Here is a 24,617-nt window from a genome sequence, read left to right as displayed (position 1 = left end):
ACATATGCATATATATTTATATATATGTATTTTCTATATGCTCCGGGATCCCGCACGTGGGCGGGGATTATTCATAGATTATGACTATTGATGAATATCCCCTGGATGAGAATGTTTAGCTACACACAGACAAAAATGCACACACACCTTTCCCTCTCTGTTTTGAAAGTCGTGAAGAATGTTGATTATTTTGCTAAATAATGTGTTTTCTCGCACTTAGGACATAACACTGCATTTGACTCCGTTTCCATTGCCCCTTTAACTCCTCCCATGCGCCCTGCTTGTCGTGTAATATATTTTAACATCGTATGCCAGTGTGATTGTTGGAGAATCTGAAGCTCACACCACCCCAGTCTTACTGACCAATCTATGCCCCTGGTTCGATTTGAAACAGATTCTGTCCTGATTAGCATCTCCTCCTTCTGGGCCCCAAGACTGATAGTGTATTTGATGTTTCTACTGCAGCTTTAAAAGATCCTTAATTTTGTATTATTATTGGCAGCTGACGGGGTAAGGCAAACCTACTTTGCAGGCCAACAAGTATCTTGTGGAGGAAGTTCAGCTTGATTACATCTTTGCCCGCTACAGCATTTTTTTCACTGTTGTCAATCTTCTTAACTGAGGTTTTTAAACCCATGCATCAACTTAAAATATAATAGTTAGTTGTAAAAGCGTTTGTGCTTCAAGCCTAGGGACGTCTCGAATGAAGTCTTAAAATATGATCCAGCAAGATAGGTTTCAGTATTGCTCTCACTGTTGATGAATATTTTAAGTAATTTTTAGATACATGATTCTTGGGGGGAAGGGGGGCATTATTATTGCTCTATCTAGAATAATGGTATGCAAATGAACGTTGGTAATTAGTATTTGTTTGTATCGTCCAAGAGTTTCACTACAAAATGCTCAAAGAAATTACAATTATGGGTCAATGGCAACATCTAAATGTTATTATTTCAAATAGGCGCTGTAAAAATGGTGTCAATTGGTACTAACAACACGGTGTTATCTACTCCTGCACAAAGGTAAACCCTGCCTTATAGGACCCTTTGTTCTGTAGCTAAGTAGATTTTGGAGTGCGAATAATGCACTTTTAATGGAGAGTATGGAAGATAACCAAAGTGTATTTATTTTGAAATGTTGAAGCAGGGGTGCACGTGGCTCTGCTACTAATTTAGGATGAAAAACTCTATGGAAATCAATATTTTGGCACAATGATACTTTGCTCTGCAAGGATGCCCATGATTCTCTATGGTATAATCCAGTATTCGAACTCAGTAACAGGTAACAAACGATTTCCATGTATTCGTTGGCAGTTCTTCGAAGGCAGCAGCCTATCCTGGCACTTCTGTACTGCTCGTGCTGTGCACTGAACTGATTCCAGTAAAACTTGTTACCTTCGGGCTCTTAGATGCAGGCATTAGTTGGAAAGAACTTAAAAACACGACGATGCCTGGATTACCCTAGGCCCGAGACCCTTGTAAACAGGGTTACCATTGTCTCAGCAGACGGAACAAAGAGTCTGATGCAAAGGTGTCAGTTTTGGCAGTGAATCAGGGTGGAAACTGAGCCTTAACCAGAGTTACACAGCAAGTGTGTCAGCTGGGTTCAAAAAGCCCGTTGTCTCTCTCCAGCACTGAAAACAATACTCATCATTCCACGCTCCCTCTGTGATGACAGACAAGGACACCGTGTCCTCCTTTTGCACTGTTTGTAAATAAGTGATTGTAAACTAGGTGCTTTCACCGATTTCCAAACAAAACACAATCTTTTATGAATTTGGTCATTGTAATTATGAGTTTCACTGTCATGAATGCCTCCTCAATTTATTCAGCAGTTCACCATGTGTGCTATTTCCCTACCCAGGGGAGTCATTTCTGTATAGCTACTCAAATATTGTTTCTTGGAAACCCCTGTCATTTAAGCATTTTAATACCTGATCTTGTAAATTAAGTGTGTCTATAGTATGTTTTAGTGTTTGTGCTTTTTTCAATTATAGTTTATTGACATGCTGAAACGTTGGGTTTTAAATAAGAAACATTTAACAAAACTGTCCACTGTTATGTAATCTTGCTCAAAGGCCTGGTGATGTCACTTCCTATGATGCTACAGGGGTAAAATGCTGTATGAGGGCAGTGCCCTGGGCCTATGACTTTGGTGAAACTATGGTGCAGGTCCTAGGTCTGAAATTAATAATACATTTTATGCTGATTTGTCTTCCCTGGCCCATGGCGAAGGCCTAATTTACCTTTGACGAAATCCTTAATATAGTTGTGTAAGCCCATATTATTTAGTCATACTACCTTGCAGATCAAATGCACCAGAGAATAACAGGCCCATTAGGTCGGAATTCTCATATCTGATCACCAGCAACTGTTTGTTAATTAAGGTAGGAAAACCTCGGAGACACAAAACCAGCAACTTTTTGTTAATTAAGGTAGGAAAACCTCAGAGACACAACACAGTAAACAGAAGGCAGACTTATGTCTCTGTTGCTCTTTTGAACTTGTGAAGGGAAGAGGCCTGCGTGGGCCAGAGACAAGCCCAGAGAAATGATGTGCTCGGAATCTGCAGAGGACTTCTATTTTGGAATTTTTACCCAGAATGCCTTACAGGGATGGGACAGTGATTGGGCTGGCTCTTAGACTGTTGGTTACAGGTAGAGAGATGATCGGGCATCACTAAGTTGAGAGGGTGCCCCACTTATGACCGAACTTTGATACCCCTTCTGGACCTCTTCAAAAACCATGCACAGGCATGGAAAGTAGGACAGAAAAAAGGAAGGATCAGCACTGCTGAGACCGTTAAGAAACCTTGGGGGAACTCGCTTCTGTCTTGTACCCCTGGACTAATCTAGACACCCCAGGGCTGTTGGTGTTTGCTCCCTGATTTTCTCCCATACCTAGTGACTAGTGCATCTGCACTCGTGCCAAGGAGGGGGCACTATGGACTCCAGTTGAGACTAGTCCTGCTTTAGTGCCTAGAGAAAGGGACATTGTGGACCCTGGCTGTGAACACATTCACCCTCCTAGAGCCTGACAACTGGGAGGCTAGGGTGTGCAGGCTTAAAGGGTGCTCTGCCATAGAGGTCTTGTGGGGTGCTGCTGAGGAGCTGAAGAGCCCCACATCATGTGAGCCATACCAGCTCAGTAGCGGCTCGTGGAAGGAGTGCCATGGGGCATTGGGGTGGGGCGGGGGAGGGACAGGGTGGGAGGTAGTAAACTCCGGCTCACGGCCGACCGGAGTAATGTAAGTAAATAAATAAATAAAACGAATTTCATTGCGCCCGCTGAAATGCATTTGGCGTGAGTGAAGCGTAAGTAAGTCTCTTTAATGGTGAAGGCTTGAATTTCGCTTGCTCTTCTAGCAGAAGTAAGCACGAGAAGAAACGCCACTTTCCATGTGAGATACTTGAGCTCTATTTTGTGGATTGGCTCAAACGGTGGTTTCATTAACTGAGACAGGACTACATTAAGGCGCCATTCTGGTGGAGGAGACCTAATAGTGGGAAAAGTCCTGAATAGACCCTTCATGAACTGCTTGATGATGCGAGAAGAACAGAGAGAAGAGGCGTCAGACGTTCGTCTATAACAGAAGAGGGCCATGAGGTGGACCTTCACTGAAGCATACGCCAGACTTGATCTTGCCAGAGACAAGAGATAAGGCAAGATTTGTTACGGGGAAGAGAGTGAATGTCATTCCGAAGGCACCAAGAACAAAATCGTTTCAATTTTAGTCTAAATGTTTTAGTAGTAGACTCAGCTCTTGCGCTGGACAATATATCGCTACAATCTTGAGGGATAACTAAATCCCTGTACTCATTGAACTCAGGTTCCAGGAATGCAATTGGAGAGAAACTGATGCTGATGTAGGATATGTCCTTTGTTCAACTTTAGCAGGGTGGTTGACAGTGGAAAGCAATAAGGTTTGGATTGCGACAGCAGGAGTAGCTTCGTCAACCAGTGCTGGCGTGGCCAACGTGGAGCAATGATGATGAGCTGGCAAGGTTACCGTTTCATTTTCATCAGCACTCTGGCAATTAGGGGGCATGGATGAAAAGCGTAAGCAAAGATTCCTGACCATCTTATCGAAAACAAATTCCCCCATGACCCTATCTGTGGTTCCCTGCTGGCAAAGAACCAGCATTTCTGGTTCCCTTGAGATGCAAATAGGTCCAAGGTGGGTGCTCCCCATTTCTGAAAGATGTGATCGAGAATCAGTTGGTTGAGTTCCCACTCGTGATTTGATTGATTGAACCTGCTCAAGGTGTCTGCTAGGTTCTTTACTCCTGGGAGATGCTCCGCTGTGATAGTTATTTGATGTTGTAGCGTCCATTCCCATATGCTTTGAGCTTCCCAGGATAAGATTGGAGATCTTGTTCCTCCCTGCTTGTTTAGATAATGCGCGCAGGTGATATTGTCCATGCGTATGAGGACTAGGGATGCTCTTATCCTTGGGATTAATGACTGGAGGGCTAGAAAAATCGCCCGTAGTTCCAGAAAATTGATATGCATTTTGGAGAGAGAGAGACTCCATTTGCCGCTTATTTGGAGGTCTTGCAGATGCGCTCCTCAGCCTTCCAAAGATGCATCTGTGGTCAGAACAAACGCTGGAAGAGGAGAAAGGAATGGCAGTCCCAGAGAGAGATTGCTGGGAGATTGCCACCAAAGAAGTGTATCCTTCATGATCGGAGTTATACGAATTATGTTGTCGAATGACCCTTTTACTTGAAACCATTGGGTGTCCAACTGCTCTTGAAAAGGCCTCATCCTTAGACGAGCATGACGTACCATGAGAATGGCGGAAGACATCATTCCGAGAAAGGATTTGTGAAGAAGGACAGAAGCAAACTTTCTTTTGTAGAGATTGTGAGCCAGAGATAGAATGGCTCTCCGTCTCTCTGTTGATAAGAAATCCTTGTTTTGGAGGGTGTCCAGTGTTGCTCCGCCTGCCACAGAGAAACGTAGAAATTTTCGATGTTTGAGATGGATAGGGATTTGGAAGTATGCATCTTCCAAATCTAGGCTTGGTAAAAAATCCAAATTGTTCAGGAGCTGCTGTATCTCCTGGAGAGTAACCATGCAAAAGGATTTCTTCAGCAGGTATTTGTTGAGATTTCTGAGGTCTAAAATGGGACGCCACTCCCCCAACTTCAACTTATTTATCAGGAAAGAGCTTTTTGAAGCCTTCTTTTTATGCAATTGAAGATGGGATGGTATTGATTTCTGGGGCGGAGGACGAGGTGGTGTTGTGGTAAACTCTAGGGTATGGCCATTCTTTATTATAGCCAGGACCCATTTGTCTGATGTTATTTTCTGTCATTGATGTAGCCAATGAGAAAGGGGAATTTTCTTCAGTGAAAAAGACAAGGGAAGAGCGTCAGGCGGCGAGGCATCGTCACTGCTGCCGGCCAGAATCCCTCGGTTGAACTTGTTGCTTTTAACTGGGTTGTCTGGAATAGGCAGGCTGTGGTGGTGCACGGTATTGCTGCTGTTGTTGGTAGGAAGGTCGGAAAGAGGTATAAGTTTGAGGCTGGTATCTACGGTACCCTCCTCGAAAAGAATAGGTTCCTCTGCCACGTGCTCCACGAAAAGGGGTCTTTCTATATTGGAGCATTCCCAGAGCCTTAGCTGTGTACGTGTCTGTTTTGATGGTTTGCAAAGCGTCATCAATATGTTTGCCAAAGAGTGTTTCACCATAAAATGGCATGTCCAAAATTTTGCTTTGCACCTCAGGGCGGAACATAGTTGCTTTCAGCCAACACTGGCGTCTGAGGACAGTAGCTCCAGCAAGTTGACAGAAGGCCAACGAAGCAATATCCATAGAAGCATCAATGATTTTGGATGCAGATCTTTCCCCCTCTAGCTGGATCTTTCTTGATTCCATCCTTTTATCCTCTGGAAGGAGATCTAAGAAATTAGCAATGTCTGACCACATCTGCCAATCGTACCTGGCTAAAATCGCAACAGCGTTGGCAGCACGAAGAGTCGCACCTGATGTGGTTGTGAATCTTTTGCCGATGTTATCTAAGCGCCTCCCTTCTCTGTCAGGCGGTGCAATAATGGGCGCTAGAGGGTTCCTTGATCTCCGTTGAGTGGCCTGCGAGATAACGGAGTCAGGCTTAGGATGTCCTACCAGACAAGCTAGCGCATCATCCGGAGCTTTATACTTTTTGTCGATCCTAGGTAAGACAGGATTAACTGTGGCAGGTGTCCTCATAATTTTTACACCTTCTTCCCAGATATGATCTACAATGGATATAGATCTAACAGATTTCCTGGATAGATCTTTGAAATCGTAGAGAAAGCAGTCTGATTGCTTGACCGTTAAAGACAGTTGTAAATGTGTCGCTGCTCTTTCTATTAAGGCGTGAAAGCTGCCGATATCCTCTGGTGGAGACTCTACAATTTGCGGAGAAGGAGACGCAGGCGTAAATATGACGTAGTCCTCCCATTAATCTCCTGTTTGCCCATCTTTTTGAGGTTGAGTGTCCTCAATTTCTCCTTCATCAGAAGTATCCTGATGATGTTGCGGCAAAACAGTATCTCCCGCAGGGGGTGCAGATAAAGGTATAGGGGTACGTGGTGGAGAAGCGGCAGGCGGTGGTGGCTGCAGAGGTGGAGGAACAGCCGCTGAAGAAAAGCATGTGCAATAGTCATGTAATAAATTCTGAAGGTCTTATGCCAAAGTAACAGGAGGGTGGACCATAGGTTCATTAACTGGTTCCATATACTGAATCTTTGCATGAGGAGGGTGATATTCTTGTTGGTAGTATCCCTCATATTCGTCGCCATCTTCCTCTTGATATTCTACATGCAATTGAGAAGGGCTATCAGCAGGTCCAAACATCCCATCGTCATCAGGATCCTCTAAAAAGGTTGAAGGAGGTAAAGGAGAAGCTATTGCTGGATTTTGCAAAAATTGACCTGTCGACAGTGTCTTCGACGAGAACATCGTCGACGGGTACATAGGCTTAAGCTGTAAGGTGGTTGGACGCTTACGACCAGGTGTGGGATAAAGTGTTGTCAGCTCCGTCGATGGAAACAGAGTCTGTGTCATCGGCGAGGACATGACAGGAGCAGATGAAGTCGTCGTCAGCACCGTAGACAATATTCTCGTCGATGCGTTGTAGACAAGGTCGTCGACAGAACCACCATCATCGACTAGGACGCCGATGAAAAGGTTGTAGTCGTCGTCGTCAGAGTCGCCATCAACGATGATGTCGTTGCGGTGTAGCCATTGTCATCACTGGAAGTGTCGTCAGCGGGACCGTTGACGAATTCGTCGTCGTCGATGTAGATTTTTTTTTAAGACAAGGTAGGAGAAAGTTATCTAGAAGGTGATTTTTGTATCGACGGTGATTCAGAAATAAACGCCGTTGGTGACAGTAGCTTTCTAGAGACTGACATTTTCATTGAGTGAATAGAAGAGTGTTTTTCCTTCTTGCGGAATGTTTCCTCAGTAGGAAATGGGAAGCTTTCCTTTTTGTGAAGTGCCTGCATCTTCCTGACAAGACCTTTTTGAAGTCTTTTTCTTGGAAACCTCAGGAGATTCGAGAGGTCTCTCTCTCCTTTTGGGTGTTTCCTTAGAAGCCTGTGAGGTAGAACTCTCCTCATCCTCAGAGACGACATCAGATTTAGATGTAAGTTTCTGAAGCCAAATCAATAATCTACCCTCTCTATCCTTGAGGGTTTTTGTAGAGAAGGTTCTACAGATTTGACAGTCTTTTACCTCATGTTGAGGGTAAAGGCAGTAGATGCAGCTCTTATGTGGATCCTCAGCATGCAGCCTCTTCTTATCCACACGACCTGAAGAGATTTTTCTTTGAAGAGTCTGACATACTGACTAGAAATCTGGATAAACAAGAGAAAACTGAGATAAGCTCAGGGAGACGCCTTTTCACACGATGTGCGGTAGGAAATCTGTGGAACCTAGCCTCTCCTGGGATTGATCTAGAGGGTGCCGTCGCCTGATTGGCTGCTGCTTAAGTTTGGTTCCTTTTTCCAAAAGAAAATGGATTGGCTATTGCAGTGACTCTTCATTGCATGGTAGCCTATAGTAGTTTTATCTACTGCTTTTATATGTATACCATGGGACTCCCACTATGACGACGGGGATGATTCAAGCATGTGAATCTATAAAAGATCCAATACTGGAGAAGCAACAGGTCCTCGCACTGAAGCCTTGCTGCATCTTGGCGCCGACACATTGCTACGGCTGCGCGACGTATCTTTGATGTGGATCAACGTAACGCTCCTCAAACCAGGATTTAAGGTACTTTTGTTCAGCTGGCCTAACTGGATCCCTGTAGGCGGAGATTGCTCCTTTGCATTCAGCCTAAACTTGTGACTATGTCCAAGTCTGTCGTAAACATATAGCCACAGTTTGTGCTTTACGCCTCTTGGTGCTATTTTTCCTGAAAACTTTAAAAATAAGTATCTCCAGTTCCACTAATTGGATGTTTGTTATTTTGGTCTTGTTTTATTTATTAAAATCTACTCTATTGTTCTAACTCTGCTGTGGGCTACTTTTGTGGTTTGTTTTCACTGTGCTACTGTTTGAAGTGTTGCACAAATACTTTACTCACTGCCTCTAAGTTAAGCCTGACTGCTCTGTGCCAAGTTAGCCGACGGTGAGCAAAGGTTAATTTAGGGGGGTCGCTTGTGTCTTCACCCTGAGGAGAATTGCGATTGCTGCTTGACCAGTGCTCACACCAAAGTCAACCAACAACCCAATTTCTAACAGTTGCTTTGCCATTTTTTAAGTGCATTGTGTTTTCTGTGCTTTTCATTATTTCATTCATAGTTTTTACTTTACATTTATCTCCGTATTTAGTTGTTATTAAAGTGTTGTCAACCGGGGAAGATATTCATGTATTTATTGCAGCTGTGATAACTGTGTAGTGCTGTACCTGATGCAACCCCATGACACAGACTTTGAGCTAAGCCTTGAGTGCTCATACACTTCTACCCAGAGCGTCAAGAAGCCTTGAGAATTTAACTTACCATCACACAGTGAGAATGCAGTGTCCTGATTACTGGGTTGCCCTAGCAACTGACCAGTGATAGTGCTTGTTTGTCCCTGTGTCTTCAAGGATCGGGTTTAGAACATAACATGGCCAACTCAGGGTTCATGAGGACATTGTGGTGTCACAGTATTGATCTTCTTTGATCTGTTGGTCACCATTGGCCCTTCCATCATCCTTGAACAATTTAGGGAGGTAGGTAAATCTGGTTTAGGGTGTGCCTGGATCAGCTCTTCTATAGAAGACACCATTCTGAATGTGTCACTCTCACCCCTAAATGGCAGCTATCCTGAAGACCAATCAGCCCTTTATACACATTTTACACGCAACAGTCAGACGGTCCTAAACTATACATTTTGCTCAATCCCGCTGATAAATCATGTATAATCCTTTGCCATTTAAAACGCTGTGAAAGCAATCATATGTTGCTGTGGCTGTCCTTAGACTTTTAGACCGAGACCCTGGCGATGCTAGAGATGATCGGCTCGAGAAGTCTGCATCAAAACTGGAAACATATCAAATGGTCAATGGACATCACCTTGAAATATTCACTATGGAAAACCAGACTTCACAGTCAGATCCTTTCACGAGCCCACACAATCAAAGACTGGGAACCATTTTTGCATCAACTTCTTTTACATTCAGCAGTCCGGCCAGGCCTGGCCCCTCAAGATCCATAGCAACATGGCCATTGTTTAGAAAAGACCTCAAAATCCAGAAGTGCGCTTTACAAAAGAAGATCAGACTGCTAAAAACCAGATCAAATATTGTCTCTTGAAGAAATGATCAACCTTCACAGGACATACCTTTGGCAAGCAAAAAAGAGGAACGAGAAGCACTTCAATTTTAAAGCCTTTTGGAATATAATAAATCAATTAAACAATGAAAGTGCCTCCCCTCGACATAATGGAAATAACATTACTGCAGACAGCTGGTCTCAACATATTAGCACTTTGTATCAAACTAAACCCAACCATCCTAACTGCCAGGTTTTGTACTCTACAACTGACCAGAACTTCAGAACCAAAGAGGACGTTAGAGAACAAACGCACCATTTAGCAATAACCATCAAGGCTAAAAGGATTGCCATCTTAATTAAAAAAAGTAGAGCGGGTAGTGCCCCCTGACCAAACGGAATCCCTGCCTCAGTTTATCAACAGGATATCGAATTCTGGTCACAACTGTTGGACAGGCTATTCAGAACCTGCCTCATTACGGACACCATCCCTCCTTCTTGGCAAGGATCAATCCTGCAATCCATTTACAAAAAAGGTCCAGTGGTGAACCCAGAGAGCTACCATCTCATCGCCCTCTTAGATGTTGAGGCTAAATACTTTGCTTCCTTATTACTGGAGGACTTAGAAGCATAGGCAGCACAAAACACCTGCTCTCACTTAACCAAACCAGATTAAGGCCCATGTTGGGCACCACTGACAATCTAGTGGTAATTAGGATGTTAGTGTCAAAACAGATACAGAAAAAACAACTCCTCAACAGCTGTTTTGTAGATTACAGCAAGGCCTTTGATCATGTCCAAAGCAAACTTCTCTGGTTAAAACTAAAACATTTGGGCACCCCCGAACCACTGCTCCGAGGCATCCAATTGCTCTACTACTCTAAAACATGGGCCAGAGTCAAATTAGACAACAACTCAACAATCTCCAACAAGATCAGGATAGAACAAGGAGTCAAACAAGGGTGTGTTTTGGCACCAGCCCTTCTAAACCTATTATTGAGTGACTTGGTCCCTTGCCCTCGATGCGGTCATCAGTGATGCACCAAAACTGGGACATTGTCACATCACTTCCCTTCTTTATGCTGACGACATCGTCCTTTTGAGCCAAGCAGCAATGGGGTTACAAAGGCTGCTCAACGTCTTATTTGTACTTAGCACGACAAATGGCATGACATTGAATTTCGAGAAGACCAATGTTGTGATCTTTGGATGGAAAAGGAACAAATCCGTAACATGGTACCACAACAAACACCAACTTCCAGAGCCCCCGATACAAGTACCTTGGATGTTGGCTCGATTAATAGGGCGGACACTTAACCCATGAGAATTCACTCAAACCAAAGGCTGCATTGTTACAATACGCATTTCAAACCATCTTCAAACACACTATGACTCCCACTTTAGAGCCCTTGCTGAAATAGTAAAAGCTAAACTTATTCCCACGCTGGCATATGGCTCGGAAGCCTTCCCCTGCAAGTTGGGCTCCTTTCTGAACAAATCTGAGTCAGGTGTATAGAGCATTATTCAAACATCCAAAACACTCTCCGGCCACCCATATTAGATTGGAATTTGTGTTACACGAACAAGACCTATCTAAGATTGACCTGCCCCTAAACTTACATACAAGGTCACGCACTGCATAATTTTACTCCAGCCCTCGATTAGCCCTTGCCGCCGTTATTCCTGTCATTGCAGCTCTCTGTGCCAATATCACTGCTCCAGCGACCTGAGCACGTATATATCCACTTATCTTGCAACCAGCTCACTAAATGCTCAGCGCTTGCTCTTTACTATGCCTTGTCTTTCCTAATTCCTACAGGGATTAGCTCATGGGGCCACATCCCTCCCGCAACTAGCGCGCATTATTCTTCTGGCTCATACTGTACCTCATGCGTGTTTTATCACTCTGTTTTTATCCCAACTTTACACTTAGTGTCTGGGCTACTTTTCTTGATAAATCTATAATGCCAGTGTACTACTGTTTATCTCTATATTGATCCTTATAACTATACATGACCTTGCCCGTTGTCATACTTTTTATCTAATTCCCTCCTCCTTTTTCTCCACATTTTTCCCCCTAACTCCTTTCCCCTATACTTATTCAGGCAACTTCCCAGGCACTTGTTTTATCACTTAGTCCTGATGAGATCCCTATACCTAAATTGGGATCAAAACGTCGTTGACACATACATCGTCAACTCTATACTGTAATTTGTATCTAATTGTGGAGTATGAGATGCAACTTTGATTGTGACTTTTTGCTTATCCACACTTTCACAAATTGAAAAGTCACTTTTTAAGTCACTTGCCTGTGGTAAGGAAATCGGCTGATTTCCCATTACCCAGTCACGTCTTGCTCACTCACCTTTCGTATATTACTCTTGAGTTGTACTTTATTGTTATTAAATTTACTTATTTTTCCACTTATACATTTGTAAACCCAATTTTGATTTCCTAAGTGTGGTATTGTATTAATTTAACTATGTATGGGACCACTGTTTTCTTTAACATACACGATCAAGACCTGGCACAAAAGGCCTGCACCCTTATATATTTACATTCCAAGCGTGCTGCCAAAGTAGGAACACTGAAAAATCTAATTTGGCAAGGGGCATCCGAAACAAATTATCCAGTTCCCCTTGGACTGTCGCCATTTACGATGCACTCAAACTTAAGACAGCTAAAGCTCTCTGGACCCAAAACCTTCCATACCAAAATGGTAAGAAGGCGTTAAACAGAGCAATTCAAACAGCATCATTTGTGTAAGACTTCTGGATCCTGATGGCCAGAAAGCACGCCCATCTTATACAGAAAAGCTATAACAAAAGTGAGATGCAAAAATATCCCACAGACACTTTTGCTTTGCATCTCAAAATTAAGTATTGCCACATCAGGATGGAAAACTTCTCATCCTTGGATCTCTTACCACCATGGTCAACGCAACCAGAGTCTAATGAGTGTCGACTATGCGACCAACCCAAGGAGAATTTATCTCATGTTTTCTTCTCTGCATCTGTCCAACCCTAATTGATGACCGCCGGAAGTTCCTTCGTAAAGCATTAATCAAACAAGGTACTCGTACAATTCAAGCAGCCGTAGATTTTCTGCTCAATGACTTTTATCGTCAAGTTATATGTGGCCTGGTAAAATTCTTGAGCAAAGCCAATAAAATGTTAAGAGCCCTCTCTCCATCTGTTACTCCAGGAACATAAATTGTTACTCACTATTCCATTTGTACTTCTATTATGCACAAACGCACAAAGCATTGATCAACATGCAACAAACACGAGCGCTCACAAAAAGCGCACACCATCATCTAAAGGGAAGAAACTAGACACAATGGAAGCAATGACAGCCTGAGATTTTTAAACATGCTCTTATATCACTCTGAATTTTAGATTCAAATGTTTGAAATCAGTTACCAGTTTATCATACCAAAAATCACAAAAAACGACTTGGGCAACCCACTGACTGCAATCTGAATGAACTTCTTTTAATAATGATGAACTGACTTTAATGTTTTTACAAGTGGTGCTACGGCAGTATCCGACACTGTCTTTTTATTGCTATCAAGAAATTCCATATGTGATATCGATTTGCAACTAGCACTCTATCACTGAACTGAACGCTCTGTTACGTTTTTTTTGTTTTTATATGTTTCTATCAATTTGCAATGACTTATCAGCTGAGCTTAAATAAATAAACTTGAGAAGCGCCAGTCTTGTCCCTTCAAAAAGCAAAGCAGTACCCCTGAGAGATGACGGTCTTGTCCCTTTTAAAAGTAAAGCAGTCCTCTAATGAAGTGCCAGTCTTGTCCATTTCAAAGGTAAAGCAGCCCTGCTGATAAGCCTTTCTCCTGTCTTGTTAAAATGTAAAGCAGTCCTGAGAAGAATTCCTCGCCTAGTCCCATTAAAAAGTAAAGCAGCCTGATGAGAAATACTTGTCCCATTAATAAATGCAGCAGCCCAGATGGGAAGTGCTAGTGCTGTCTCTTTGCACGTTTTCCCCTGCTCAGAAGTGCTACATTGTTCATGAATGCCGCTGACCGCGGCCCCCGCAGGGGGCCACTCGGCGGTCGGCGCCTTAGTGGCCCCGGGGCCCCGGTCACCCCTCCCCACTCCCTCCCTTCGGGGGGGGGGGGCAGGGACACAGACTGGTGCCCCCCTCCGTGTCAGGGCCGGAAGTGACGCGCAATGCGCGTCACTTCCGGGCCCAGGTGTGAGGGGGAGGCTATTTAGCCTTCCCCCACCCTCACTGGCGACCTCTTTTGTCGCCCACCTCGCCTTTTAACAGCAGCATCGGTTCGTCGTCCGCGCCGTCCTCGCTGCGATTCCGGCCCCACGCGGCTTTGATCGTCGTCGCTCCGTCAACTAGATTACGGTGAGTCTTGCAGCACCCGCTCCGCCCCGGCCCTGTCCCTGGGCAGTACCAGGTCGACGGGGCCCTGTGGCTAGGATGGCCACGGGCGGAGGGGGCGCAAGATAGGGGCAAATAAAGATAAGTCATTGTGGCCTAAATGTTACGGTCGGGGACGCTGGCTCGCAGGCTCAAATTGCCCCCGCAGCAGTGGCGCCGGTAGAGCGCTGTGAGGTCTCTGGCAAGCCAGGTGAGCGCTGTGAAGTCACTGCGCGCAATCTCTGGGGCTCATGGTACTCCACACAGACAGAGACACCTACAAGCATATTTGCAGTTTAAATGTACTGTCTATTTGGTGCGGGTATGGCGATCGTCAACTGTGGGGCAGAGCACACATTTTCTAATAGTGTAGCTGTCGGCTTAGTTCGTCCCTCTTGGCAGCATTCGCATTCCTTACCGCGCCGGAAATAGTTTCGTAGACGGCGTGTGGGTAAACATGTTGAGCCTTAGGGGGGTCCGTCGAAGGCGCTGCGCTAGGGCCGCGCTCATTATTGGAGGCATGGGTCTTATCCCTGAATCGGGGGGTTGGTGGGGGCCCCTGGCTGCGACGGTTAGCCGCCTCCAGGGCTGTGGCGGAGTTACAGGGCGATCTGGAAGCAGGCCGGTACAAAGGGTACCTCTGCGCGGCACCACGTGGTGCCTGAGCCAAAACGAGGAGCCTCCAGAGAGGTCCCAGAAGCCGGTCGGCGCCCCGCCAGTCCTGCGGGCGGTTGTGGGCCTGAACAACCGGGGGCTTGCTATGCGACGCTCCGCCCCGAGAGGGGGGGCGTGAGTAGAATTTCAACGGCACGTGATCGTAAAAAGAATCACTTGGGGGGCAGCACTTGCGGGTCGTTCCCGCGCTGCCCGGCTCATCAGGCGGGCAGGTGAAGTAGATGGTCGCCTGCCCTTGGATCGCCCGTAAGATAACCCACCCATTACATATACTGGAATTATGTAATAAACCTGCAGCATTTGTTACCCACTTACAACTGTTTCTTGTGTTTCATTGGGTAACCTAATTTGGGGGAGGGGGGAAAGCGGGGTGCCCCTGGGGGTACTAAGCTGATGAACATCCTTATTTTGGCTGGCTTAAATTTCCGCCTGAATTATGCCAGAGAGTATACCATTCTGAGGTGCTTGCTTAAGACATTGTTAGCGAAAAGGACTAGGGGTGTGCATGCCGCAGACCAGGGCAGGGGCAGGGCAGTAAATGTCGTGGCTCAGTCATCACCACACTAGTCTTTGCCATGAATAAGTACCGAAATAGCAAAGTTAAAAAGATCACACCATTTAATATGAATCATTGCTTGCGTCCCTACATCTTCTGGGTAGTATTTGAAACAGGACATTACATGTTTTTCCAAAGAAAGCAGTCAAGCATATGAAACGTGAATACACCGGGGAAGATGCCAAACCAATCGTTATTTGTCAATATTCGGACGGTATTGAGCGCTTGAGTGATGAACGGCAGCCTGGGATCTCCGTCTCCAAGAAGGAAGTGCCCTCAGCTGACATGCAGGCTCCGGCTGAATCTATCAGCCCAAGACTTGCTGAGCACAAGTGTTTTGTGATGAGTGGTGCACTCTCCAAACAAGCGCTCCATTAATCAGGGCAGAGGCATGCGCTGACAGCGAGGTTTCTTACTCACATCAGCGAGTGATGAGCTAACAAATGACTTCTATCTTTGGGACACATTGACAGGTGACCTTCAGCTACTGATGAATCTTCAGGTAACATGTCCTGCATGGAACTAAGTAACACAATCACTGGGGGAGCATGGGGTCCAGAAGGCTGTGGGGGATTAGCATGCCACCACTCCACTCTCCATCAACACCACTCCACTCTCCATCAACAGAACTAGAATTGGCAAAGCCAGGGGATCCTGCACTGTCAAGCTGTTGCACTGGCTGATTTAAATTTTTTGCAATGCGAGCATGTGCCACAAAAATAGAGAAAAATGAAAACATACAGCCACCTAAATGTGTCCCATCCAACACAAAGGACCTTTTAACAGATTTTTACAATGAACACAGAACTAAAATACATACAGATTTGACAAATAGGAATTTGAAAGTCATGGAGTCTTTCTAAAGGGGCACGGATGCAAATATGAATAAATACAAAGAGGGTTCTAAAGACTTTTCCTAGTAACGCCAATAAAAACATGAAAATGCACGGGAGATTCTGTCCTGCTCTACTACTTTGATACTCCCGAAAACAAAAAAAGTAAAACTTGCCTAACAGTGGACCGTTGGTATTTCCCCTGTACTCCTCTTCCCATCATACTGAAGGTATTTTTGCCATGTATTTGAGAGTCTCCAATTACCTGATCAAATAGTACACAAACACATATCTCAGTGCAAAACTGGGGAGAAGCACAGTGTTGAAATGAATGTGATTTTATGAACAGGTTTGGTGCATCACCTTATTCGTTGCAAACCTTGTCCAGAGTCCAGTCGCTGTCCTGTTCCTTACAACCTGCAAATTTTAAGACACTGCGGTGTAGAAGAGACAATGCTTGGACCTTGTCGCCGACAAGCGACCAAGGACGTATCTATCAATGGTTCAGCAGGCACACTGGCACCAGGGCCTAGAGTCCTAAAAGGCTCACTAAACCCAGATTGTTGTTGTATTCAACCAGCATTTCCCTTGCTTGCACTAGTGCCGATGGTGTTCTTGCTACACCACTTTGGAGAACCAGGAACGTCAAGAACAGCCACTTGATTTTTGGGGTAAAAAGTGTCTGAAAATCGTGCCTCATGCCAATAGAGTACCATACCACACAGTTATATATGAAACATCGGGTGCACATTCAATCTACGGACATACAACTAGTGAAACGGAGTTAAGAGCTTATCTTGCACCAAGATGGCTGGCGGAACGGAGCCATGAATCGGGAGCTCCCGGGCTGCGGCATCAATTCTGTGAAATATCCCTCCCTGACCTGCCCCCACCGATGCCCCCGACACCATACTGAATCCAGAGACCCTGCTCACCTCATCGGTTGCTTCAGTTGCGCACTTGAGCAACAACTGACCCCTCCACTGTCGTCCGAGCTCTGGACCCTATCCTCAGAAGAGCCTCTTCCAACTGCTCTCTCTCTCCGGAGCCGCGACGGGGGTGGTATTTGAGCTGCCTGGTCTAGCAAGGAGCAGGTTGTGCGAACTCCATTGAGCCCTGAAGGAGGAGGCACTCCTGCCGACAAAACACTCTTACCAAGGCATAATTTCTAGCCGAAAAGTACAGTTTTTGATCATCGCTTCATCTCCAATATGGCTGACGCTCCCGATCACAGCGCCGTGGGCTACTTCTGTTCTCTTCACTGTACGGCTGATTCTTGCTGAAGAAAGCAATTTGTGACCCTCTGATCAAGGTACCCTTTTTGGCTTTACCTTCTCTGCGCTGTTTTTTGCCCCTCGCGGCGACCGTTCCGGAGATACTGCCGGTAACTGCCTGACTTTAAAATGGCTGCTAAAATTTCCCTCGATCCGCATCTACCCTCTTCTCCCCGCAATATTTGTTTCTCGTGTTATTGCGGACCCCAAAGCTTGACAGCGCTCTCTTCACTCTGTGGCCCCTTGACCCGCTTTAAGCTGCTCTCTCACCCATTTTAATCCGCGAGTGTAACTGTTTTTGAATAAGCTACGATCAAAATGGTTCCCAACACATGTTAATGTACTGGTCTCTATCTGCTACCTTCAACATTTGCTGCATTGGGGCAGCAGTCTCCCAGGCTTCTGTACCAGCGACCCAACTCTCAATTCTCCCTACTGCAGTGAGGGTCTGCCAGCCCGGCTGCCCAGAAGATGGCCGCCAAGAGTGGGCCTGTGACAGGGCAGCCACGGGGCGGATCCCCGGCGCCACCGATGGGAACACACTCTCGCCGTCCGGAAGGCCAACGAAAGCAGAAAAGGGGAAGCGACAGAACCTGTGGCGTTCTGCAACAGAATCCTGGATACCAAGGAGGACGACTGCAGTGCGGCGGATGGAGCATTCGGCACCGAAGAGGACGACCGCGGCACGACAGAGAAAGCCAGAGCGCTCGGCAACAAGGAGAACAGAGACGGCGGGAGTGGGAGAACCACCGGAAGGTGCGGAGACCCCAAAGAAGGTGCGAGGAGCAGGAATGAGACAGAGCAGGAAGCGGCAGCTGGCGGCAGCGAGGAGCTCCAGGGAGACACCCCTCGGGAAGGCGTGGAGGACGAGGCAGCCGTGACCCCGGTGCCGGGTCACAGTGCAAGGCAAGTGCCGAGAGGGACAGGGTGGGTCTGGCAGAGCTGGGCGGTCCATCGGGTGTTTTTCCAGGGGTATTGAGGTGCGATACCCCTGTGTCTGTACTCAGGTCTGGTTAAGACAACGCATGTGACAGGGCGGCACAGAGGCCTTGAGTAAGAGGTAGAACTCTTGGCCTGATTTTTCCTTTCCAAACACGGGCGGGCTCCCTCACGATCTCCTCTCATTTTCTTTTGTATTCAGTTATTCATTTTGTTTGCGGGCACTCCGGCCTCCTCTATTTCTGCATCATGCCAATCGACCGGGTGAGGTAACCTGATGAACACAATAGGAGGACACTCCCCCTTTTTTTTCTTTGTCATTTCACCGGATCGGTGGGAGCCAGACCTTGTAAACATACAGAGTCCCTAATAGCCTGTACCCCTTTTATTTTCCAGAGGCGGAGACCACCCTTCCCAGAGACAGAGAGAGCGAGACCCTGCACTGCAACTCCTAGACCCCTGAACCAAGACCCGCCTGAAAGAACTGGAAATACGAGCAGACCCCGAGACTCTGAATCGTGCTTAACTAATAAACACAATCGTTTCCCTCACTTCCTGGCCCTGCGTCCTTCCTGGTGTGTGACAGGGCCCTTCGCCAAAGCTCCTCTTCTCCCCTTGTTGGGGAGGGATCCAGCATCTGTGCTCTGGTGTTTCAGAGACCCCTCTGAGAGAGACCACAGCGACAAGGGAGTCACACACAGCAGAGGATTGAGAATGATTCTACTACTGCTCAGAGCCTAGCTCCGCACACCGTGACCGGCGCTCACGATGGAACTTTTTGATGATGCCCCCATAAGCGGAATCTAGAACCTTACAGTATGTACTGCGGTGCCCGAGCAACTTTTGGCCAATGACCAGTGGAGCTGTCCTATGCAGCTATAGAGGAGTTTGGCTCTGGTTCAACCCTCGGCCGTCACCTACCCAGCCGGACGTCGGACACTGTTTTTTGTAGTCTCCCCGTTGTTTTTCCTACCCCCTCCCCCTATGTTTAAGCTATGCTTTTGTAACTCATGTAACTATGCTCCAGCAACTGATGTAACTTTGTGACTATGTTCTGAAACTATGTTCTTCCTCATGTAAAGCGCTCTGATACCTTCGGACCTAGCCAATGCTATATAAAACTTTTCAAATAAATAAATAAAATAAATAAAGAGCTGTCGAGATTGGATCATGCGATGGTGTGAACTAGGGTATCGAGATACTCATCAAAGGAAAAAAAAAATTCCTGTAAAGTTTCACATTGTTACTCCTGAACTGGGCAGTTTCATTCACCTGCACTCCCCTGGTGTTTTACTGAGATAATATCCCATTGATATAGCCTTTACAGTACCACATAAAAGGAAGAGAGAAGGAATATGAGACCTTGTTACACCTTGCCAACACCACTTGTTACCACCACATCGTAACACAAGCCTATAACACTAGGTCTCTCGATACGTATTCACTGTAGCATTAACAATCCAGGGAACCATTATGTGGAATATTCTCTTATTTATTTGGCTGTAGTCTCACTTCTCTTGGATGCAGACAGCAGTAACAAAATGACGAGGAAGATTTTCATCCTTGGTTGTGAGGTAGGTGTAGCCAGCACCACACCTACAGAGTTGTCATCATTGAGTTGCTGATTCTTCAAGTACCACTGTGTGTGACTCATAGTGCATTACTTGGGAAGGGACTAACTAGATCCTCACCGGTAAATCACCAGGGTGTTTGGAAATGAGTTAGCGGATTCCAAGAAGGTCTGGCAGTAAGCCTTTCATGTCTTTCACCGCCAACCCCTTGCCCCCTCCTGCAGCTTTCTGGCCTTTTCTAAAGGATATTTGCTGTTTGAACCTCCGACCCTCGGTCTAGGTCCACTCTCTACCCGCAGCTCTGCTCCGCCGTATCTTGCCTCCAGACCCCGACCTCCTCCTTCGGAGGTTAGAGGCTGCTGCCCGCTCCTGCACCTGCTGCCCGCTCCAACTGGTACCAGACTGCCTGCAACCACCGTAACCTTTCTCAGCCATTTTGTTTTCTTAATTTTTCCCTGCTGTGTCCATCTGTGTCTTGCTCTAATTCCACCAAAGTTTTTATTTTCTCGTGCCTGCCTGTTGCTTTTGCCTTTCGCCGCTGCTGCCCCTGCGGCCCCACCCCCATGGAATTCCCCCCTGGAATTCCCCGCTCCCACCTCCCAGCCTCTCCTTCCTCTCACCACCCCTACTTAATGGTGGCCACTACACGGTCGTACCGCCGGCGCGCCTAAGACAAGCCTGTCAGCACCCGTCCACGACCCGACCGCGGCTAGCACCAGAAACCCTGGACCTCCCACTACCCATCGCTACGACACCACCACCCTCCTCGCACTCAACCCTGGAAGACTTAGAGAATGCCAACAGACCTCGCCGAACACGACCCACGGCCAGTTCTCCTGCCTCTACTGCCACCAGACCGTCACTGCCACCCCGGCCTCCAACACCGCCAACACCGGCGTCACCCTAAAATGCATCATCTTCAACATACGCTCCGTACACAGACACACCATGGAAATCTGGAACCTACTCTCTCTCGACAGACATCGCCTTCTTCACAGAGACCTGGACAAACGCATCCTCCGCCCCCGACATCAGCACCGCCATCCCAGGCGCATACAAGATCCAGAGTAAAGACCACCCCAACCACCCAGGAGGGGGTCTCGCCATCACCCCACAAGAGCACCCTCTGCCTCACCACCTCCAGCGAAACCTTCTCCTCTGCTGAACACCTGCACTTCCAGATCCAGACCACCCCCAAAGCCACACTCCAAGTAACCCTCGTCTACAGACCCCCCGGCCCCCGAACACCCTTCGCCACCACCATCACTGACTTCATCGCACCCCACGCTATCACCTCAACAAACTACATACTCATTGGAGACCTGAACTTTCACCTCGACAACCCCAGCGACCCCAACTCCACTATCCTTCATGAAAACCTCACCAGCATCAGCCTTAAACAACTCATCAACACACGACACACAGAGCAGGACGCACCCTCAACCCCATCTTCGCGGCAGGAAACAGTGTCCAATTCAGCCACACAATGCAGCCGCCATTGACTGACCACCACTGCGTACACTTTGCCATCAACAAACCCAAGGCACCCAAACCAGCCTCACGCCCCCCACGAAGGAACTGGAGCAAGGTTACCGATGAGCAACTTAACTCCCCCCTTACCCGAGACAACCACACCTGGGCACCCGACGCAAACGACGCAGCCAGAGAACTCCACACCTGGATCTCCAACTGCGCAGACTGGCTCGCCACGCTACGCAACCCCAACAGGCAATGCCCCAGGAAAGCCGCCTGCTTCATCACCGCTCTCCAAGAGCCAGACACACCTGCAGACGCCTGGAGAAGAACTGGAGAAACACCAAGACAACCGAAAACCACACCACCTACAAGGACGCCATGACGGACTACCACGACCAGATCAGAGACACCAAGAGGATCTTCATCCACAACAAAATCCTGGCCAACTCCACCAACTCCAAGGAACTTTTCAGTGTCATTCAAGAATTCACCAACCCACGTAGCGAAGCCACAGACATTACCCCATCCCAAGACCTCTGCGTCAAGCTTGGAACCTATTTCCGCCTCAAGATCAAAAATCTCTACTGCAATTTCATCGACCATCCACCAAGCGCCACAGACGGCCCCCGCCACCCAGAAACACCAGCCAGCCCACCATCTCCAACTGGACACCAATCACGGCTGAAGACACTGCCTCAACCATGAAAAGGATACACCTGGGGGCCCCCACCGACCCCTGCCCCCTCACATCTACCACAGAGCCGCGGCCGCCATCGCACCCGAACTAAAACGCACCATCAACACTACCTTCAAAACAGGCCCCTTCCAGACGACTGGAAGAACGCAGAAGTCAGACCCCTGCTCAAGAAGCCCACAGCGGACCCCACCGACCTCAAGAACAATTGGCCCATATCGCTCCTCCCCTTCACAGCCAAAGTTGCAGAGAAAACAGTCAACAAGAAACTGACACGATTCATTGAAGAGAACGCCGTCCTCGACCCGTCCCAATCCGGAAGCAACCACAGCACAGAGACCGCCCTACTCGCCGCCACAGACAACATCCGCACCCTGCTGGCCCAAGGCCACTCCGCAGCCCTCATTCTATTCGTCCTATCAGCGGCCTTCAACACCGTCTCCCACCTCACACTAGTCGTAAGACTACACGACGCAGGCATACAAGGAACAGCCCTGGACTGGATCTGATCATTCCTCACAGGAAGAAGCCAAAGGATCAGACTCCCACCCTTCCTCTCCAACCCCACGAAAATCACCTGCGGAGTCCCATAGTCTTCATCCCTGAGCCCCAACCTCTTCAACATCTACATGGGCCCCCTCGCAGCCATCGTCCGACAACACAGCCTCAACATCGTATCCTAGGCCGACGACACCCAGCTCATCCTCTCCCTCACCAAAGACTGCCAAACTCAACTTCCAGAAAGGAATGCAAGACGTCGCAGTCTGGATGACCAACAGCTGCCTGAAGCTCAATGCCGAGAAGAAAGAAGTTCTCGTCCTCGGTACCACCCCTTCTGCATGGGACAGCACCTGGTGGCCGACTGCCCTCGGATGCCCACCCACCCCCTCAGACCACGCCAAGAACCTCGGCATTGTACTCAACTCATCACTCACCATGAACTGACAGGTCAACGCCGTCACCTCCAGCTGCTTCTACACCCTCTGCATCCTCCGCAAGACCTTCAAGTGGAGCCCCCCTTAGTCAAGGAAGACAGTCACCCACGCACTCATCACCAGCAGACTGGACTATGGAAACGCACTCTACGCCGGCATCAACAAGTCCCAATTCCGCAAACTCCAGACAATACAGAACACCGTCGCCAGACTTGTCCTCGGCATCCCCCGACACGAACACATCAGCCAACACCTACGAAGTCTCCACTGGCTCCCCGTGGAGAAAAGAGTCACTTTCAAAATCCTCACTCACGCCTACAAATGCCTACACAACAACAGACCCAAATACCTCAACGAAAGAATCAACTTTCACGTACCCAAAAGAAATCTCTAATCTTTCAACCTTGCACTGGCCGCAACCCCGCGCATCCAGAGAGCCAGAGCAGGTGGAAGATCCTTCTCTCACATTGCAGCCAAGACCTGGAACGAGCTACCGGCAGACATCAGACGTGCCCCCTCCCTGAACACCTTCAAGAAGACCCACAAGACCTAGCTCTTCGGCTAAACAGATCTGCGGACCCCCCCACACACACCCCCAGCGCCTTGAGACTCTCACGGGTGAGCAGCGCACTTACAATTCCCTGATTGATTGATTGATTGAACCTTTGCTTTCTCGCTGACCTTGTCTTATTTTTATTTCATGCAGTCACCTATTATTGTTCTTTTACCCATGTGTATGTAACGGGCAGCTGTACGAATGAAAAATAAAAATATTGAATCTCACTTACCAGAACTTATTGGATTATAAGTGTTTGGTGGTTCCTCTATGTTGCTGGATGAGATGCCATATACTGTTTTGGTAACATTGCTTCTCTTTTCCTTGCCTGAGATGAAAGTAATGATGTTTGGCCAAAATACCTTCTTGGATTCCTACGAGTTAATAAGAGATGTGCTTATTTTTAATTCATGTAGATGTTACTTGTGCAGTGGAAACTATGAAACAAATTGCTCGTAGGCACAGACAGCAGATAATAAGCAACAGCACAAAAGCAGATGATGTAAGCATTAAGGAATACGGTTCAAAGCTAATACCTATAATAAAACAGTAGATTGCTAAAATGAATCACATAATTAAGACACTCAGCAATAAAGTTCAGACAAAATCAATATAAAATGCCTAACAAGAGCTGTTGTTCCATAATTAAAACTGTCACAGAAGAAGTATAGCATAAGTCAAAACAGCTATTTTTCAGCGGGTGTCTCCTTTCGTTCCTGAAGTGAAAGCTACTTCTAATCAATAAAAAATATACTGAGCTACTGCTTTATGTATGGATTACATATGGGTTCATGAAGGTCAAGCAACATGAAGGTTGGCCCTGGAGAACACCAGTGCTACTGCAGAGACCATACAGCATTAATGGTACAAGAGGTCACAACAAATTTATCTGTGGGGTCCCCAAGGATAAGTTGGGTTCCTTTGCTCTTATTTATGAGTGGTGCATGGTGATTGT

At 47.0% G+C, this 24,617-nt stretch overlaps 2 protein-coding genes across 6 annotated transcripts in view; one reads left to right on the top strand and one right to left on the bottom strand.

Annotated features, from left to right (window-relative positions):
- Positions 1-24,617, top strand: part of LOC146799567 (uncharacterized) — a 338,081-nt gene that overhangs the window by 60,789 nt on the left and 252,675 nt on the right. The window lies entirely within an intron of this gene.
- Positions 1-24,617, bottom strand: part of TMEM229B (transmembrane protein 229B) — a 367,657-nt gene that overhangs the window by 165,808 nt on the left and 177,232 nt on the right. For both annotated transcript variants that reach the window (XM_085627152.1, XM_085627153.1), the window contains exon 3: positions 23,895-24,036. The gene's annotated coding sequence lies outside the window, so the exon portion shown is untranslated. The remainder of the gene's footprint in view (positions 1-23,894; positions 24,037-24,617) is intronic.

The sequence above is a fragment of the Triturus cristatus genome, chromosome 9 (genome assembly GCF_964204655.1).
Source record: "Triturus cristatus chromosome 9, aTriCri1.1, whole genome shotgun sequence".
Classification (NCBI taxonomy): Eukaryota; Metazoa; Chordata; class Amphibia; order Caudata; family Salamandridae; genus Triturus; species Triturus cristatus.
Note: the sequence above shows the minus strand (reverse complement) of the source record. Positions and strands in the feature narration are given on the sequence as shown.